This window comes from Neolamprologus multifasciatus, chromosome 11, assembly GCF_963576455.1.
Source record: "Neolamprologus multifasciatus chromosome 11, fNeoMul1.2, whole genome shotgun sequence".
Taxonomy (NCBI): Eukaryota; Metazoa; Chordata; class Actinopteri; order Cichliformes; family Cichlidae; genus Neolamprologus; species Neolamprologus multifasciatus.
The window spans coordinates 4,897,239-4,918,304 of NC_140449.1; the positions used below are offsets into that span (position 1 = coordinate 4,897,239).

General features: G+C 40.3%; 1 long non-coding RNA gene across 1 annotated transcript in view; it reads right to left on the reverse strand.

The window, feature by feature from the left end:
- The window catches only part of LOC146507652 (uncharacterized), a 30,474-nt gene extending 19,885 nt beyond the window's left edge, over window positions 1-10,589 (reverse strand). The window contains exon 1 of the long non-coding RNA XR_014876986.1: window positions 7,595-10,589. This is a non-coding gene — a long non-coding RNA (uncharacterized LOC146507652). The remainder of the gene's footprint in view (window positions 1-7,594) is intronic.
- Window positions 10,590-21,066: the final 10,477 nt, after the last annotated feature.

The following is a 21,066-nucleotide window of genomic DNA, read 5'->3' on the forward strand; positions in this document are numbered from 1 at the left end:
AACCCCACCACCACCCTCGAGACCGAACCTTTGTTTCTTCTTCAGTGTAATACACAAAAAGAAAAGCTGGTGGTAAACAAAGATGGCTGCCGCGTCTCTGTCATGGTGGGGTTAATCTTTCATAAAGTCTGTATGCAGCCCCCCCCCCCCCCCCCCCCCGCCCCTTGTGCACGGCACAGTAGCACTAACAGGTGTAAGTAAAGCTTTAACATTTCATTTACTACAGCACTTCTGCTCCCGTGCCCCGACAATGCAACGGTGTTTGACCTATGGCTGATTTCATCAGACACGCTGGTGCACCAATCACTTTCATGCCGGGTTATCACTGAATGCCCCTTCATCATTCAGGCACCATATGGAGGCAAAATGCTGCTCTTGCTCACGATCCATATGCATCAAACCTTTAAAAAAAAAATCCTACCCACAACAGACACTCTGGCTTCAGTTCTGAATACAAAACTGGAAGATGAAAAAAAAAACCATTGATCGCTGAGAACTGTATATTCAGTGTAATGATTCATGTCGGGTCTTTGCGAGGATGCCGGTGACAGTCGACTCGCATCACCTCAGGACAGGAATGGTCTTAGAGCGAGCTGATGTGCTCTGTAGAGTCAATAGCTCCTCTTTTGTCTGAGGGGAGACAAAGGTCTCTTGCAGCTTCTCTTGGAAGCAGCTTCATTATTAGTGCATTTTATAATGTCAGAGAAGAAGAGTGCAGACGTTTGGAAAGAGAAATGCAACCAGAAGCATTGTTTGATTATAGAGGCAACCTCCAGCATCAGCACGTTGTTTAGTTTGAGCCAATCAGAAGTGGTCCTGATGAGAGTGTCTGACTCTGTGTGTGTGGAGGGGTGTACTCTCCATTGCTATTTCAGGTCTGAATGTCTTTGTGTGCAGCTATATGTCAAACAAAGGGCCGCTATGCCTGCCCCCCACCCCACCAACCAGTGGGGGTGGGGGGCAGAGATGTAGTGTGTGTGTGTGCATGTGTGTGAGATTTTGGAGTGGAGGGGGGTGTGCTGTCTGCGGGGAGCAACCAGGCGTGTGAAATTACTCCACACTGCCTGTCTCTTTCCTCTTCCCCCTGACGCCTTTGTGCTCTGTTTCTTTTCTTTCCACTGTCCTTTTCCTTCATCTCATTCACACTCGCCTCATCTCCACGACCCCTCTACCTTTCACCCTCTACTCCCTTCTAATTCTCCCACCTCCCGCCATGCTTCCTCTTCCTGTCTGTGCCTCAGATGTCATTCCACTACACAGCCAGGAGCTAATATTAGCCCGCAACAAATGATTATGGAAAGTTTACCGCCCATTACAGCTCCTTTGATGGGAGACAGTCTTTGATATGGAAATGCCGCCACTGCCACCATGTAGGATGCACACATATGCACTGCATTTGTGTGCTTCTGTGTGTGTGTGTGTGTATGTATGTGTGTCAGACAGAGCGAGACAAGCGTGGGAAGACAATGAAAAATGGAAGGTGTATCCTCGGGGAACCCTGTCGTAAACCGTTTGGACAAATTGGGACTGAGGGTAAACTGTCTCAGAGGGTTTGTCGCAGCCCACAGCTAATATACGCACACATGAAACTGACACATGACAAATGGTAGGTGTGGATGATGGAGTTACTGTGAGCCAATAATCGCTTTAATATGTTCAATCCCGCTTAGACACACTAAGTACCTAAGTGCTCAAAGTGGAGAGGCAGGCAACGTGAACAAAGAAAGATGAGCATACAGTTAAGACATGTTAGGGTGATAGATAGGAGTCAAATATCTTCCAGGTGTGTAGAGAGAATATGAAAATTAATTTCAAAACATTCTTAAAGTCCGTAGACTGAAGGAGTCCACAAAGATAAAGAAAAAGGGCTTACCTTTCAGTTCCACAGCCACATGTGAGAGTACATCACCCTTCTCACACACACGCACACACACACGCGCACACACAGTCATCATGCATGTGCTCCCACGCGCTCATACACAGTGTGCAGGGAGGGAGAGACGAGAACCCATCATTGTTCTCATAACCCCTCCCACACGGCTGCGTAGCTCTGTCTGGATGGATACATGTAGGAGTAGCACTCTCCCGCACACACACACACACTTTCTCACAGTGTCTAGTAAAAAAGAAACATGCAGCATCAACAATCTATCTTCTTGTACCCTCTCTTTACTCTAGGAATTCCAACACATACACACACGCGCACTTCCTCCACTCTATATGCTTACAGCACACAAAGACTCCCACTCACACACCATGTGATCATGTGATGCGTGTGATGCACAATGCTTGTGAGAGCATGTGGTATATTTCCACAGTTACTTTGTCTACATTGCGCACATTTCCTTTTTGCACCCTGCTGTGATACAGCAATGTAGGATGTGTGTTTTCCTCGCACGTACACACTGTGTAACATGTAACTACATAAGCGCGTATTTGTGTGTTATCCACTAAAGGCATTATGGGTGAGGATAAACAAACACACACCCTTACAAACCCTTGTTTGGCGAGGCCACTTGGGCGAGAAAACTGCTCTCGTGTCCGTTCAATTAGTCCTGAGGGGCAGTAAAGCTACCTGTACTTACCCCCACTGCATTATTGATGGATGTAATGGTGCCTTTACAAGGATAGGAAGCTGCTGATGTTTTAACACAGGGCTAATGAGGAAGCGTTAAGGAATTAAAGTCTGCTGGGCCAACTTTGGCATTTTAAATGGAGAGGAGCAGGAAGCAGAGTGGAGTGTTTTCACAAAGAATGAGGGTTACTAAAAGAATGGTGGTCCAAGCCCTAACACAGCTCAGCTATTTTCTATGCCTTTATAAAAAAGATAGACAGCTAATTAATGTTCTAAGATATGGCAGTTTGGTGTGATAGTACTGGTCTGAACCGAGCCACTGTGGTTTATATCCTGCTGACCGAGGCGTTTGAGTCCAGCCAAGTTGTCAACTTAGCCGTCTGTATTTTTTGAATGTGCAGACATGGTGTAAATCTTATAGACGTAAATCTTAAAAACAGCAGACGGCTACCTTTTAGCAAAGTGGTTGTGTGTGACAAAAAGCCGAGCTGGCTTCCTGTTCTGATCTGCATACCGGCTGCATTTGTAGCAGGCAGCACTGCTGTGGAAACAAGACAGGTCGTGAGGGTCAGGATTTTATCCAAGCAACATTTACAATCTGTCTTACTAATTAGAAAAACACACACACACACACATGCAAGAAAAGACACTTTGCTCTCCCATGAACACACCATACAGTGTTGATCCAGCACCAAAGTGCATTATGTTTTTTTTTTTCATGGTTTTTATTTAAAATAAATCAGAACACACCTGCTGAAGTTTGTAAATCGTACTTTTGCTTTGGCTTGATTTTTTTTTTAAATTATAAGATGAAATTAATTAACGTCCTATCTGATAAGCCTTTGTACTTTCCTCAGCAGCTTTGTTAAACAAGTTTTCAAATGAAGTGTAATTAAATAAAATAAAAGGGTGCAAATGAAGTCACATTTGTAATTATTAACGCTGCAGTGAAAGTGAAATTTAGACAATTTTGCAACATGTCTGCAAGTACAGATGTGTTGAAACACCCATTTAAAAAAACTCTAATTGGATTTGTGGGTAAGTGTCTTTGTTATCGACTCTGTGATGGAGAACAAAGGATTTCAGCAACGTGCACGAATACACGCCAAGTAAGCGTTGTCTGATGTGCCTTCTACTCTGTTAATTGTACAGTACACCTACCTGTTGGTAATTTTCACTACTTTTTCTTGCAGGTATTTTCTGCAAATGATGGAAACATTAAGAATGAATGAACATTTTTACTATTTTAAAAAGGCTTACATTTCATATCCATATTTTCAGTATATTTTAGCGTTTTCTTATGTCTTACTATTTCTTTTTAGGTCAAGCTTGTTATATACATTTGAAATAACAAATACGTATTAGTAGGAATTATGGTATTATGGTTTATGGTAAAGAAACCAAAACAAAACAAAACTATGGACAAGGATGTGAATGGGAATGAAGTGGACTAGAGTATGAAGTTCACTTAGTGCAGCTTATATATGATAATTATTGCTCGCTCTATTACAGATACAAATGTTAGTTTGTTCTCAAGGAAACTTGACCCATGTGTACCATTGTCTGTTTTTTATAACCAAGATAGATTTGAAAAATCTATATAATTGTAATTCTACTAACTAGTAGAAGGACTAGTTAGTCCTTTCACTTAACATACATATATTACCTTTTTGCTAAAGATCACATGCAGGTGAAATCCAGTGAGCAGTGAGATTTCATCAGTAATGTAATCTTTGAGTATATTTCTTCAGTTTTGTGTTATTCCTTCATAATGTGTTTTCACCTGTAGAGAGCAGTGCAGAAGCACTTATCTACTGTCTGGGATTTAATGTGAACACAATGAGATCTGACTTTGGAGCCATGAAGAGTTAAAGTTTGTCACACGGACATTTCACCTGCAGGCATTTATACGTAACGTGTAAAAATGTTTTAAATGAATTGTATTTATTAACATCAGAAAACTTTGGATAACACCTGACCACTGGCCCTACAGTTTTTATCAAAACATTAAAAAATCTAATACATTTCCTACTAACTATAAGGCACAATAATTGTGTTAAATGTCAGGAACTTCTTTGATAGACTGAAAAACATTATAAATATATTACAGCCTTTAATTGCAACCATAATCAAGCAGCGCTTTAAAATAATGTATGAGTATGTGAGAGCTTCTTTGATGGTCTGCGTTTTCTCAGCTTCAATGCGATCCCGGTGGAAGATATGACTCTTTATAGTACACTGTGTTCCATTACACATGCCTTTCCACCACTCCATGTCATTCTCTGAAAATGCTTTTAATAAAACTAACAAAGCTAAAGGAAAAGAAAAAGGATGCAGACAAATTTCAAGAGGATTAAACACATCTGAGTAGCACAAAGGCGTTCAGTCAGTGAATGCCACACCCAAGGCCCCTCACTCAAGCACAGTATATGGATACCCACTCCTTTTCCTTCAGAGGCCATCTCACTGACACACACAAACACACACACACAGCAGCAGGGTCAGTGGCCAGTCTCAGTGAAATACAAGTTTTCCCGTGTATGATGACACCGCTGTATTCTCTGAGATGGCCTGGCCACCGAGGCTGCCGCCTCACAGCCTCTTGACAAGAGAACACAAGGATGACCAAACAGTCAGCGAGACAAGCAGACTGAATTAGTGCAGATCGAATCAAATAAATCAAACAAAACTAATCAGATTTTTTTTAGTATAAATGCTTGGTTTGGATTAATTTTTTATTGGCTTTTAAAATTGAAAGGCTATGTTTTTAAACCAGCTTGGAGCTCCGCTCTGGTTCCAAACACCTGTCACGACAAAGCAGGGAAACAATAGGAATTAATGAGAAATATTCAAACGTTTTCCAATAAGTGTTTGTGTGATTCACAGAAGAGTGGAGGGGGTTTGCAGTACACCGCTGCATATAGCAACTGCTCCGTGTATTTCAGATATTCAAATTATCTCTCGCTTGTGCTCGCTGGCATGTGAGAGCACAGAGGCTTCATGGCATAAAAGCTGGACAAATATACAAACTCATAAGCTATCAGTATCAATGCTTTGGGCAATTATTAGCACATAAAAGAAGCTTTTAGATATATGGGGGGATGGGGGTGGGGGTGTAAACTGATCGTACTATGATAGAGTATGAAAAAGAAAACAGGATAAGAGAAAAAATATGTTTTTGCGTGTGTGATATCAGCTTAGATAAACGGAACCTGTGGGGGAGGGCGGCGGATGAGGCAGGGTGGGCTGGTGCCACATGTACAGTACCTGCTCTATCTTGGCATAGTAATGAGCTACCCAGCTCTGTGTACTCCTCTCTGTGCCATTCTGTGCAAATAAGGAGATCCCAAGCCCACGAACACGATCATTTAAACATCTTTGAGATATTTTACTTCACCAGAATTGACACTCAGCTCAGTTTAAACGATGAAAAGACCTTGCGGGTTTTTTTTAAAAAAACCTTTTTTGTTTAAAACAGCTTTCTGAATGCATCTGACACCAGCAGCTCTGAGCATGTGCAAGGCTGAATTTATCTGTGGATTAATGAATGAAGCACACGGTGTCAGAGCTGCGTTGATACCCTGTCAATATCAACACAAGCTGCAAGCTTGTTTCCAGAGCTTAGACAAAAAAACACTGACCCCGCCTTGTCTCTCCAGTCCTGCCATGTTAACAGCTGTTTCTTTTACTCTTGGTGAATAAATAATAAACATTAAGTATTAAGACTTTCAGCGATACTACACCAAATAACAATGTGAATGCTTACATTGGGAATAATGAAAAAAGAAAACTGCTCCAGGTAGAAAACAATCATAATGATCTCACTAGACCAGGTGAGCCTTGTCCACAGGGTCCCCACCCACTCAACTTCATCAGAAGCACATGCACAGTCTCCATGACAACCACTTACCATGACCTCCCCCCCCCCCCCCCCCCCCATCCCCTTTCACCATGACGACCTCTGCCACCCAGCTGTCCTCCTGAGGCCTGTAACTGAGCTAATATGGCTGCTGCTGCGGAGCGCCCAGCGACACTGAGAGCACCAGCCCTCTCCTCCTCCTTTCCTGTAATTCCTCCACCCCAGGGGATTAAAGCAACTCAATCCAAGGACTCATTCAAACAATAAAACCCACTCTATCCTTCAGTTCCACTGGGTTTAGTGACCCATTGCCTGCTAGCATAGGAATCAATTTGATGTCCAGTGCTGCTAACTATCAGCCTAACAACTCCTTAGAACTGGCAAGCCTCTCTCACATGAAAAACTCTACCCATGATTCCTCTCCCAGCCAGAAAAATTTCTAAATGGCTTCTGTAACCTGGTTTGGGTCTTGCTTATTTTGAAACTGAGCTCAAATGAGAGGTTGATTGTGTGCTACAGGAATGTGTAAGTGCACTACAACTACAATCCAAACACACACACACACAGCTTTTTAAAGCATCTCTTTGTGTCAGGGGGGTTGCATAATGATTCCATGACAGCCTGTCAGACATCATATGAAATTGATTCCATGCAGCCAAAGCTCCCCTCACTCTCTCTACACCATTGTCCCCTGATGACTCCGCTCTTGATCAATCCTATTATGTGATAATATGCTACAGTATCCTAACAAAGACAAAGAAAAGTACAGATCACAAATGGAGGCATCGTTAATGTCCGTTAAACGCTGTCACAGTTGATTTTGCGTGCAGAAGTTGGTACCTTTCAGATCTGTGAGATCTTCCTTCGTTAAACGCGCGATAAAGCTTCTGACCTGCAGGGCTGGCCACATCAGGAGAATGTTCCTACCGACTGGAAAACCGTTTAACCTGACTGGAACAGCATTTAAGACTTTGTTGAAAGATTGTCAAGTGTCCACTAGGTATGAAATGTAGCCTTTAGGCCTTTCCGAATGGGGAGCATATCCATACACTGAGATGCTGTAGTGTGTAAACGCCTGAGTGAAAGTGTGTGTGTGTGCGTGCATGTAGATCGGTGGATGTCGAATGCATGCATGTGCAGCAGAGTAGTGTGTGACTTACCCCTGGCTGTCCCTGAGGGCTGAACATGCTCTGACAATGCTGACGCTTCTCAGCGTCCCACTCCTCCAACAGCTTTCATCTACAGTATGTTCGCTATCACTCAAAACTCCCTCCTCTGCTTCCTGAACACTCTTTTTTGTTTCTATAGTGTTTATCTTCCCGTGCTATATCTTCATACTTCCTGCCTCTTTTTCTACTACGTTCTTCTTCTTTCTCCTCATCTTTCTCTTACTCTCCTACTTTCAATGCTCTGCATTTGGAAACTCTTTATTCACTTTCTCACTCACTTTCTTCTTTACTCATCTCCTTCTTTTTTCCTCCCGCTCTTCTTCTCCTCCTCTCTGTCGCCCTCATCAGTGCTCCAGGAGCTTGGTATCGCTTGTCTCTCGGCTGGCACAGAGAACAGGCAGACACATGGGAGGGCTGTTTTGTAATCCAGCAGGTCATACCACCCTGGCACAGGAAAAGGGGGGGCTGATGGGATGCACAGAGGGAGGGGAGGGGGGAGGGAGGACTTAGAAGGCCTATACTACTACCTTCCAACCTATACCTTTTCTGCATCCCTCCGTCTGCGAGCTGATGGTCTCTCCCTTTTTTTTCCCATCGACGCCGAGGTCTCGCCTCACTACATCCTCTCTGCGAGTTTGAGGTTTTAAGAAGGAGATGAAGGAAGGAAAGAAGGAAGGAAAGAAGGATGAGGGAGAATGGGAGTGGAAGGAAGTGTGGGAATGAAAGGAGGGATGAAAAGGAAGAGGAAAAGATACTGATGAATAGAGGAAAGGAATGGGAGAGGGATGCCTCGAAGGGTTGTAGACTGAATCAATGAAGCCTCTTCAGGAGATATTTTTTAAGTATAGGAATCAAATGTATGATAAAACGGGAACAATGAGAGCAGTCATGATTTGGTGATGCAAGGAACAAACAGATGAGCAGAAAGAGAGCGGTAGAAAGACAGCCAAAGAAAAAGACAGAGGTTAGGACTCAGTGGCTAAGCGGCTGTCTGCCTCGCTGTGAGCTGTCATCTCTCCTGCAGTTGGTCAAATTGCTGTCCATTCATCCTCACTTTCACCTCAGTCAGTTCAGGAAGATGCTGCTCTTCAGCAGTTACAGTGTGATTGATATGACAGATTTGCCAGATCCTGCTACCATTTTGAGCCTGGACATTATACCTGCATTTACTCATGGAGCAGAATTGGGGAGAAATTTCCTTATCTATTATCTTTAAGTGATGGCATATGAACCCTGCTTCCGGGTCCAAACTGCTCTGCATTTATTAAGGCTGTTCAGTTTTTGTCTTATTCTATTTAATCTGAACAAGCCCCTAAAAAAACGTCAGTGATCATTGTCGGCCTCTCTCGGTTTTTATTACCAATATTCATCAGCAGCATGTTTTAAAGCTCAGTTTTTAAAACCTTACGCTGTAACTACAGCCCAGACCATGCAGCAGTATTTTACTGACTAACCTCGTATTGTGGATGGATTATCTCAGTGACTGAAGTTTGGTCCATTTACAGGATCCTGGCGATCGCATTTGTCCCTAACCATCGAGAATCCTCATGTTAATTTTTATCAAGTTAGCGTTCATCCTCCAGCTTCACTGAGCTAATGTGTTTATATAATAGCAGAGCTGTACGTTTTAATTTTTACAGAAATCCCTCAGTCAGAATATGTTATATTATCTTAAAATGGAAACTAGCAAGCTAACTCCCTGCGAACTTATTAATCAGTTAAATTTCAGAAATTCCGATTCTCAAGGATGCCTGGATGTTAAACTCACCTGGTAGAGCAGCCACACTGATCATTTTATTAAAGATTAAAGAATTTAGACACTTTGTAACTCTCAGTGATACTGCAGTGTTTGTTTCACTTTGGGACCTGAAGAGGAGTTTGGACCCAGAAACGGCTAATGACGTCAGACTGATAGGTGGATAAATGCCATAGTGTTAACTTGTGGCAAACCACAAAGTGGAACTCAGTCTCAATCCCTATAGAACAGCTGATCTCACCAAAGCCAACATTAGCTAAGCTAATACCCTTTTGCACATCCAATTGTCACACCTTGATTAAATGTATAGAAACATGCTATTTAAACTGCTTTGGGCTGTCTACAGTTGCTGTGCATCTGCAAGCTGCTTTGCAACCAACCTCCATCCTAGCTGCTCATTTTCATGCTGCACCTGACTTAATGTCATATGTGGTCTTATTCCAGCAGGTTTAAAAACCAGACACTGTCCATCGAAGTCCAAGATGTGCGCTGTGAAGAGGGTTTCATATATTGTTTAATGATTCACCAAACTCTCACACACCTTTATCCTTCACTGATCAGATTCTGCTTGCGAGACTACTCAGACAGAACTGAATACAGTGATTGTAAATAGGCATAAAAATTGGACTACATGACAGTTGACAATTTTATCCATTAGATATAATTTTAATCTCATATATTTGACTGTATTTCTAATGACCCAACCTGTTGTCTCAATTATCTCAGTTGTGTAGGCACTCTTTTGAACATAGACCACTTGAACATAGCATTATGTCCTCAGTGTTGCTTTATCCTTAAAATACTGATTCTCACATTGATATGTAACTGCTTGCATTAATTCATGTAAGCATATTTTAATCAGTTGTTAATGACCAAGCTTTGCCTATATGTTACAGTAGGCTGGGTTTAATTGCTGGGGTGAGAGATGCTAATGTGTACAGTGTGAATGACTATGTGTGTGTGTTTGGAAGAGGGAAGGTGGTCTGATTGAATGAATACCCACCAAACCATGAAGGAAGGTGACCAGAGTGTGCATGTGCTTGAATAAAAAGTCTTGAGCAGGAGTATTTCTACAGCTGGCTTGACATCTGTGCCCAGCTAAGGGTTCACCTCCTCTCTAAATGAAGAGCAGCCTTCCAGGGGGGATTGGAAGAAATTTTCTAATCTAATTCTTATCTATTGCAAATGCCTCATTATTACTAATATAAATTATTTAAAGATAATAAATATGAATAGTTTTCAGAGGCGTAAAGCTATGACAACACTACAACACTGAAGCACAGTCAAACTATGTAAAAAGGAGACAATAAAACCATATATTTTTATTTAAGAACGAGAAAGTGAAAGGGATTATCCGTGAATGTAAGATACAGTATGGTGCTGAGAACACATAAGCAAACATTATTTAGAGCAAAGCTGTTTACTTCTATGGTGGTTAAAAGGAAAAAGCTCCCAGCGTCTGCGGCAGCGTCTCCTTTTACATCTTAAGCAGAGACGAATGCAAAGATGAAGGCAGCATTTTGACTGAAGGGATTTTTCTTCAACCATTTGAAGACACTCATTCCAATTCATTTACCCAAATACATCAGTCACCACAACTATGTGCCACCTATGGATTGATGCACATGCTCAGCTATGGATGAAGTCAGTTAGTTATGCCTGTGAGAGGAGGTATCGATCGTCATCCACATGCAATCACAATGGACTGGGAAATGAGCCTAGCCCACACCACACTAACTGACATCATTCAGACCTTGTATATACATATTAGACTTTATAATTTCTCTTATTACTTGAGATCCTAAAAGCGTTTGCACCGCTGTAATTTTTATGCTAATTTGTTCAAATTAAAAAATCTGATGACTGAGAGAACTAAATTTACTGAATTGAAAATTGTCACAGTCTCTGGTTCTTTGACCTTCAGTTTGGATGTTTTTATGAGTTTATGTTTTCTTTTGGTTTCGAGAATGATTTATCTATTAGTTTCATTTTTAAAGAATTTATGATTCCTTTGATTCTTTTTCTTTTCTTTTTTCTGTTTTAGTTTGGGGTTCTTTATAGTTGTCTTTATAGTTCTTCTATATAGTTCTTAATAGTATAGTCTTTATATGAGTTATGTTTTCGTTCTGTTCCTTCAGTGTTCCCCACTTAATACTGCTAGCAAAGACCCAGCCTACAGGCATTTTTTTCATCAAACTTGGTACAGTTAAAGCTTAAAAGTTAAAAGGAACATATTCAATTATTACCAATTTCGAACCATGCAATAGGAACATTCAAGTTATAAGAAAAGACTGAATGGCAACAGCCTCATCCAGCATGTGGTACATGTGGTTATCAGCTATTTGAACAATGACTGTTATACGTATCTTTCAGCTCAAGGTCAAGGTGAAGGTCAAGTTTATTTATATAGCACATTTCCAACCAGTCCATGCTGCACAAAGTGCTTAATAGAGATGTGCAAAGCAGCCGGTATTTGTATCTGTATTTGTATTTGTTGAGGAGGGAAAAGTATTTGTATTTGTATTCGAGTAAAATTCAAAATAGGCGTAAAAATCCAGTTTTTTTGTATTACACTAGTGTAAGTATTTTTTAATTATATCCATTATAATAATTATGGATATGCAATATTAGTTGATGTTTTTCCATAAATCCAGCACTGAACATGTAACAAGTAACGTCATTGAAAAGAAAATAACATATCATAACATTGGCTGTTATGTTATTTATGTTATTGCCAGATGGCTCAGCAGCAGCAACACTCTTCTATTTGGTTCCCCAAATCCATGTGGGGAGTTTCAGCTAAGTTAATGAGTGACAACTACACAAGCATTGTTTTAACCTTTTTAACTGAACGTTAACGTTACTCTGTCAACAGCCTATTGTCTAAATTACCAAGCTAACAGAGCTACATAAACAGAACGAACATGAGAGCACCTGACTGCTGAGGTCAATAATGCAGCGCAATGGAATAATCTCGCGATATTCGCGAAAGTTATAAACCGGAACCCAGTTCAGGTACAAAAAAATCGATTTGACAGATTGTGATGCAGTTCACTCTTTTTTCGCTCAGCCGAGCCTTCTCTTTTGCTGTGTGGAGCAGCCCGTGTCAGTCACTTCTTTCACACGTCACTCACTCATCCAGTCATGTTCTGCGGTCTCATAAGGAAATTTAGCTTTTTGATATAAAGTTTTTCCTTGTTCCCGAATACAAATACTTCCGAAATATTTGTTCGACACATTATTTGTGCCTTTCCGAATACCGTATTCGGAACCGTATTCCGTATTCCGTATACCGTATACCGTATTCTACCCCTAGTGCTTAACAATGTAAAATGCCACTAAAGTAAATAAAATGCAAAACAATGATGCAGGAAAATATAGAAAGACAAATAAGTCAGTAAAAACACCTAAAACAACAACAACAACTAAGGCTGTTAAAACCAAAATGTTTAGGTCAATGTGTGTTTAAACCAGACCTTAAAAATGTGTCTTTAGTAATAATTTAAAATGTTCGAGTGTTTGTGCAGATCTAATATTAAGAGGAAGGCTATTCCAGAGTCTGGGACCTGCCACAGAGAAGGCTCTGTTGCCACCAGACTTAAGTTTAGTCTGTGAAATAGTTTTGACAAGGACCTCATGGTTCTTTCTGGAGCATAAATAAATAGGAGCTCATATCTTTCTGTTATTTTTAAAGATTGAGTCACCTATAAACCATAAGCCTAAATACATTTACACTGTCACCATGAGAGGAAAAGACTTTCAACACGACAGGTCAGACACTTTAACCCCCACATTAATATCAATTAGGACAAAAACAACTGACTGAAAAGAGGAGGAGATATTTTACCTCATTGGAATAAACAGCCACACCCCGCTGTTCAGAACAACTATTTGTGGCCTTTTGTGTCGAACACGGTTCTTTGGATATATATAGTATGCAAAGATTGCCTTCTATACGGTGGCTGGGAAGTGCAAATCACATTTAGAACATCAACAACAAAATAACATTTAAGAAAACACTTTAACAAGTCCGCAACAAATTAACAAGTCTGCAACAAATTAACAAGTCTGCAACAAATTAACAAGTCCGCAACAAATTAACAAGTCTGCAACAAATTAACAAGTCCGCAACAAATTAACAAGTGGCTCATGACTAGGCCTGGGTATCATCATTGATTTCTAGAATCGATTCAATTCCGATTCACAAGGCCCCAAATCGATTCGATCCACGATTCGATTTATTTCGATTCGATTCGATTCACCTTGATTTGAATCTGGGAAATTTTGACAGTCATAAATATTATAATTCAGATCAGTACATTTACATATTTTTGTATCTATAAAAAGGAAGCTGACACACGCAAGACTTTATCAAAGGTGTGAGCGTCACAGCAGATGCCTTTGTGTCAAAGTAGCTGAAGATAAAACACAGAAAAACATGAAGGCGATTTTCCTGGCCTGGGATTTTATAAAAATATTCTGCAGTACATCAAAAACGAAAGAAAACCATTAATCAACACATGAACATTACCTCTGAAGTTACAGCGGTTTTATTAGAGACACGGCTAAGCGTTTTGCATTTTGCATAATTTTAAAAAGTTTAAATTTGTTCAGTATTGAACGGCAGAAATTAGGTTTTCTTTTCGGAAGTATATAAAACGAAAAAAAAAAAAAAACGTCGGCCGACAGCGCTGTAAACAACGGTAGACTTGTGCGTAACAAGCAAGCGAATAATGCAGAGAGAGAGAGAGAGAGAGAGAGAGAGAGAGATCTGTGCATCGTGATCGAAGCAAAACAGGGCGTGAACACAAAGCGCAGACCCGCCGACAGATCAGAATCAGCGAGCTGTCGGCTTTCAGCCCCGACCGTGAGAAAGACATCTAACTGATTCTGATCTGCGGGTTGCGCTGTGTGTTTAAGTCTTTGTGCAGAATCCGTGTTCCTGCTCTCATTTACTGTCTTAGCTGTTTGGTGGTTGTTGAAATTTTGTGAGATTTCACCTGAGATTCTGGCATTTCGGACAAAATAAATTTATATTAAAAAAGCGATTCAGGATTTTAATGAATCGATTTTACGTTATCCAAGCCAGAATCGATTTTAATCGATAAATCGATTATAAAAACCCACCCCTACTCATGACGGAGGGATTGTCTGAAATACCGGAAGTGGCTTACTCCATATTTGTAGTACAAAAAAGTGATTTGTAGTCAGCTAAACGAGGGCTTTTCAGGGAAAGTTGTGTTCAGTTAATGTTTGAAGAGATTTTACAAAAGAGTATGGGTGAGATAATGATGTTCAGATTTTTAAATGTCACGGGGATTTTCTTAAGAAAATATCCAGGCCTTAAAACCGTCATGGTCCACACTCCAGCCCAGCAGGTAACAGTAAAGCGCCTTTAAATTAGCGGCAGAAGAAGAAGCAGCAGGATGTCAACAACTGTCTAGACACTAACTCCTCACAGCGCTTTGTTACATTTATTACCCTGACGGTGCTCGCTGCACTACATGGATAAATGGAAAATGTTTTGCCCGTTTTGTGGCGTTAGCTTCAGCCTCTTCACTCCTTTTTGTGCATCCGCGTTTAGCTGCTGCTGCTTCTTCTGCCGCTAATTCAAAGGCGCTTTACCGCCACCTGCTGGGCTGAAGTGTGGACCATGATGGTTTTAAGGTCTGGATATTTTCTTAAGAAAATCCCTTTAAAAATTTAAACATTTAAACATTTAAAATACTGAGACATTTAAAAATCTGAACATCATTTTCTCACCCATACTCTTTTGTGAAGTCTCTTCAAACATTAACTGAACACTACTTCTCTGAAAAGTCCTCGTTTAGCTGAATACAAATCACTTTTCTGTACTACAAATATGGAGTAAGCCTAATCGTTGAGTCACTTCTGGTATTTCAGACAATGCCTTTCCGTCAAGAGCCACTTGTTAATTTGTTGCGGACTTGTTAATTTGTTGCGGACTTGTTAAAGTGTTTTCTGAAATGTTATTTCGTTGTCAATGTTTTTATTTGTTTTGTTTTTTTTATGTAAAAGTGTCTTTTCGGAAAAGTTATTTTGTTGTTGATGTTGTGAATGTGATTTGCACTTCCCAGCCACCGTACTTCTATCTGTAATGGAGTGGAATGGTAAAGTCACACCAGATAGGAAATAAAAACTTGGCAATTTTTAAAACTGAAACCCTGTGGCGTGTACATGCAACGTATATAAGAACATGTGATGTACTGTGATTATGTAGTTTCTATATACGAATACAAATAATAAGGACTTTTTATTTCAAGTACGTATTTTAATCAACCACCATATTATCATAGTATTACAACTGTGTCGCTCTCCTGTGTTAAGTTCAGTGATGTTTCTGCATTCCCCATTTAGTTACAGTTCCCGCTTCCTGTTTTATTTTGATAGTCACAAGTTGCTGGTGTTTTGTATTTAATTATGTTACCTTGTCTCGTTGTTCATGTGTCTTCTCCTTGCTGGGCTTCGTCTGAGCTTTCTAAGCATATTCTGGGTGTTAGGAGTCTTTGCTATGTTTGGGATTTTGGATTTTTGGACCACAAAGAACTAAAGCTTATTTAAAGATTATTCCTGCATTTGGGTCCATTAAACTTTCCTGCCATTCCCATAAAAAAGTACTTAACAACTTGAAAAACTTCAGTATTGAACATATTTCCAATTTCACATTCACCAATCTAATCATGTTTGCTTATGAAGTCATGTGTGCCTAAATGTCTGCAAGCAATTGTGATTAACCATATGTGTTAAACTGGGTTACAATTCTGTGTAGCTTTGAAGACTTTAAAAAAAAAAAAATTCTGTGATGTACACAGTTCTGCCGTATTGGTATATTACCTCAAGAAGAGCCAAGTTGTAGACGACAGAAACTGGCAGTTTTGTTAAAAATATTGGACTTGTGACCTTAACTATAGACAGAGAGAGGAAAATCCAATGACAATTCAATAAAAGAATCCAAAGTCGAACAGTAACCATCCAAGAACCATGAAAACTCACCTTCATTTCCTGGCATCTTAGTCCCTCCCCCAGAGAAGTGAGCGGATGAAGAAGAGGCATGAGGGGGTCCATCATTATAAACATGACATTTGACAAAACTGCATCATAAACATTTATGCTTGTTGCCCACCTATAGCTGTATTTTGTGATCTGAGACATAATAATGTATGTCTCAGATCATACATTATTATGACAACATTCACAACAGCGGTTTTATACTGTTACATTTCACACATGCAGAATCACGGAACAGTAGAAGTCTGATTAACTTAAATAAATAAACCAGCTTATGAATAAAAAGCCATTAAAAGAGGCATCCTCCTGCCATAGTTTGTATATTCCAACAGTGTGCTCTTTTGCATTCTGAAGATAATCAAAAACTCAACAAACTCATCAGCAAAGGATACATCTTATGCACCCTCGATAATAGTTCCTTTGGCAAGAAGAAGGAGACAGACAAAGGACAGAGGAGATGAAATAATGTGGATTCACATGAGGGAGATGCAGTGACAGCAACTTGACAAAGACTGAGCGAGAATGCACATTAAATACACACATTAGGAAGTGTAGAGACACAAGGAACAGACACTAATGTGGGTGGGAAAACAACAAAGGAGGGAAGTAAAACACAGAAAACCACATAAGAAACTAACCCTTTTGGAAGTAAGCAAAAGGAGGGCCAAAAAGAAATGAATACACTGCAAACACGGAAGAACACACAGACACACTCAGAAGAAAAACACTCCGCAAAACAATACATATATGATTAAAAACAGAATGGCAAATCAGTGAACTACAACTGGAAAACAAAGAAAATTCCTTCTGTTTTAGAAACATGTCTACATAGCTAGTAGACATGCTGTAGGCATATGTGTTATGCCTACAGCATAACTATCTATCATTCTATCTACAGATATATATCAGTGTTGTACTCAACACACAAGAGAAGTGCATACAGCAGATTCCTGCAGTTACTGGCACCATAAGGCAAGGCTAATGGGCGCCGGGGCTCATATCGACAGGCTGTATGATTGACAGGTGCACAAAGAAGCCCTGCAGTCAAGGCTGAGCTCGCTGCAGCCATATTCTTCACTGCCCCATTTACATGCCGCCATGTGGAGTAACTTGCAGCTCGGAAACCGATTTTAACCACTATGCTTGTGTAACAAATTGTATCATTAACCTATTTTAGCTTCATGAGCCGCATGTTAAGCTAAGTAGCCTTCTTTGACGAGGATGCCGCTGCTAGATGCCACTCAAAAATGTGAAGTGTTTTTCTAAAGCCTTAATTTCAGTCACACTGCGTCTCTGCGACATTCTGTTGCAAAAGAAGTGCTGCGGCTCAGGCACAGATATCACCATCTTTCTATGCTGCATTTTAAAGAACATATGACAGAACGTGTACCATCCAGTTATGTTAATGTGCACATTATTATCCATGTGCATTTTCACGTAGCTGTGTTAAGAGTGCATCAGTTGATGTTGTGTTCTGTACTTCTGCCTGTGTGTCGGTCAGGGAGAATGACAGAAGCGAGACAAAGCACTCATGCTCGTATCCACAGACAGTTTGTTGTGTGTTTGAGACGTTTCGTGAGTGTGTATACTTCTAGTTGTAAGTGTATTGTATGCAGCACTGTATGTCCACGATATCCATAAAGTGAAACATTGTATGAGAGCGTCCAGACATGATGTGGTGTGTCTGCTATTCTGATTCCTGAGCTAACAGATGTGGCATATCTGCACATGCACAGCCACCACATAGTGAACGTGCTATGGCAGTTTTAGGGATCCTCGTTTTGTCTGCAATATGAAAATCAGCTGTTGTTATTTCCTCTGAAAATTATTTTTTTAAACAATATTTAATTTTGTTGTTGTTAAAGAAAAAAACCTTATTACCACACTGCCACTAATTGGATACAACAGTCTCACATAAACATATGAAAAATAATGCAGGCTGCGCATTGTTCCAGCAGTGGGGGTGTACAACTGACTGCAATATTTCTCTTTGCATACAAACTGACATGAACAATACACATGAACAATACAAATATGCATATTATGGTGCATTATGCCACATGGCAGTCGTTGCTCCTACAAAAACGGCATCAAGTGAAAAAGTGGGGTCAACTGCATGATCAAACTATGTGCATGCACACAAACACAACAGCACTTTATAGAACTGTGCAGCACACTCTCAGATTCTGAAACAGCTGCTGTTCTTTGCACACCCCCCCCCCCCCCCCCCCCCCCCCCAAGTGGAGCTTCTTGTAGCTATCTTATGTTACAAAGGTATATACACACAGATGGCACACTGGTCGCTGCTGTACATTTGAGTGATATGTCAAAGCAGCCAACATATTGTTTAAGAGGAGCTGGACTTGGTAATGCATTTATGTCTAAATCTATACACGAGCAATAGTCACAGGTCCAGAATCTTTCATAGTTTTTTAATAGGTATTTTTAAATGACTGGTTATTAATGCTAATGATTAAATTTGGCATACTCATAAACATTTTTGTGTCTTGTGTTGATAGTAAAATACTAGTTCTAAAATAGGTTCAATTAGGTTAAACATTGAAGTTAACTGTTGCTAAAACTGCCAACTTAGTGCCGTGTAACAGATAGTAATCAGAGTTAACAATCCAAGATTACAATGCTGAATGTAAACAGTAGTAAAACTATAAAACCTTTCATCTCTACCGCCATTGTTGCTTGTTTATGATGGAGTAAATGCACTTTGGCATGGACAGAGCCTGGGCATATGCAGGGCATTACCATGGCTCTATCCATAACTGTGATGCAGCAGTGTTTGAAAAAAGTAATTGTCTTATATTGCTAGTGTAACCTGAATGTCTGTACTTTGGTAAGGACCAATACAAATCCTGTTTTCCTCATTTTTTCTGGAACTCTGATGTCCGAATTCTGAGGCTTCCACTATAAATACCTCAGCCTCTTCCTCGGTTTTTATTACTAGACCATTCTTAGGTCAGAATCTAAACCTCGAACAGAACATATGTGTCATGTGAATTCTTGAGGGTTTGAAATGGTTTGGGTTTGTGAAGCCATTTCACCTCTCATTCCAGAGGCTGTGAGCGTACTGAGGAGTGCTTAGACTCTACATAGGAGAGACCAAACAACTCCAAGCGCACTTCACAACAAAACAGAGCCGTCTCACCAGAACAAGACTGAGCTACACATCTGCACTCTTTTAGTGATACTAATTTTCACATTTTGGAAGAAGACCGATAGTTTTTTGAGTAAGTAAATTGGCTCGTTTCCATTTGTACCCATTTTCCATTAGCTGGTAGGACCTGTTACCAGGTACTTTTTTACCTGCTCAGCTGGGGTTCCACATGGGATGAGTCATTCTGAAAATGTGACGTCAAAAGACTGCATGCCATTGATTGGGCAGTCAGTGGCATCACTCGATGAGACACGAGAGGGACTCTTTTACTAAAATTAAAACCGCCATTTTTGAAACCGAGGAATGAGTTAAATGGCTGCAGACAAACCATTTCCCTCTGTGGTCCACTGATGAGGTGGCAGGTATAGCATTGCCTCAATGTCTTCTATTGTTGCGTTGTTTCTTTTGCATAAGTGATGTCAAGTGACCTAAGTGACCTACAACTGAAACCAAGTTGAGTCAAGCTGAGTAGGTACCAGTGGAAAAGAAGCTGAGTGACACTGGAAAACAGTAAAAAAAAACACCTACAGCAAAAGTGATAACTGCATGATCATGTCTGTTTGGTAAATGCTACTTTCATTATCTGCAAAGGACATAACAATGGATGTAATCTTTTTAGTCAAAAACTGTATTTTGTCAGTATACTGCATGTCTTAGTCAATAAGTGTATGCATGGAAAATAATGTGCTAAAATGCTGACTGAAGTACACAACTTCTATCAGGAAATTCTGAAGGTAATGTAGCACGTAGCTAGTGCTGTTACTTTGTGACGGTATAGTATCACCATTGCTCATCCTTGTTTGGACCTCTCAGTATTGTCTTATATTAATGTAATAGCCCTGTCAATTATCTTTATCCTTGCCAAATGTTTCTGGCTATCAGTAGCAGAGTTTCCACCAATAACCTGCTGGTCAGTCATACCTGTGGCTGTGATTGTTAACTCCGGCCGCCACCCATCTAGTATGAAAAGATAATCCGCAAAGTTGTTTAATCAAATATTTTATACCAATTGCCCTTCTTAATGCAACCCTTCCTATTTATCTTGGTTTGGGACCAACATTAGAAGTGCACCTCCTTGTAATCCCCACTGACTAAGTTCAATTTACTCCACAAACATTTTTTGGTTATCTTCCAAATCTTGAATTGTACTCATAAGTAGAGCATAAATATTTCCAACTCTGATTGAACATTAACAGGAGGGTCGAAGTGCTCCGCCAGCACAGTGAATTACCTCCAGTTGGCATCATCCAGGCACAAGAGATGAAACAAAAATCACTTAAAATCGAGTGTTTAGAGAAATCTCAAACTTGGTGATAGGTTTGTAGCTTAAACCTATTCGCTGGAACGTTAAGGACAATTTGCTACACAGCAAAAAGCAAGACACAAGACACCAAAGTTCTTCGTGTTACTCATGCATGAGGGAGACCTGCCTGGAGCCAAGTGTCGTTCCACCACTTGACCTCCGTCAGACTCTCAGCCAGGTTCCCCATAGCACTCCTTTTATTGTGG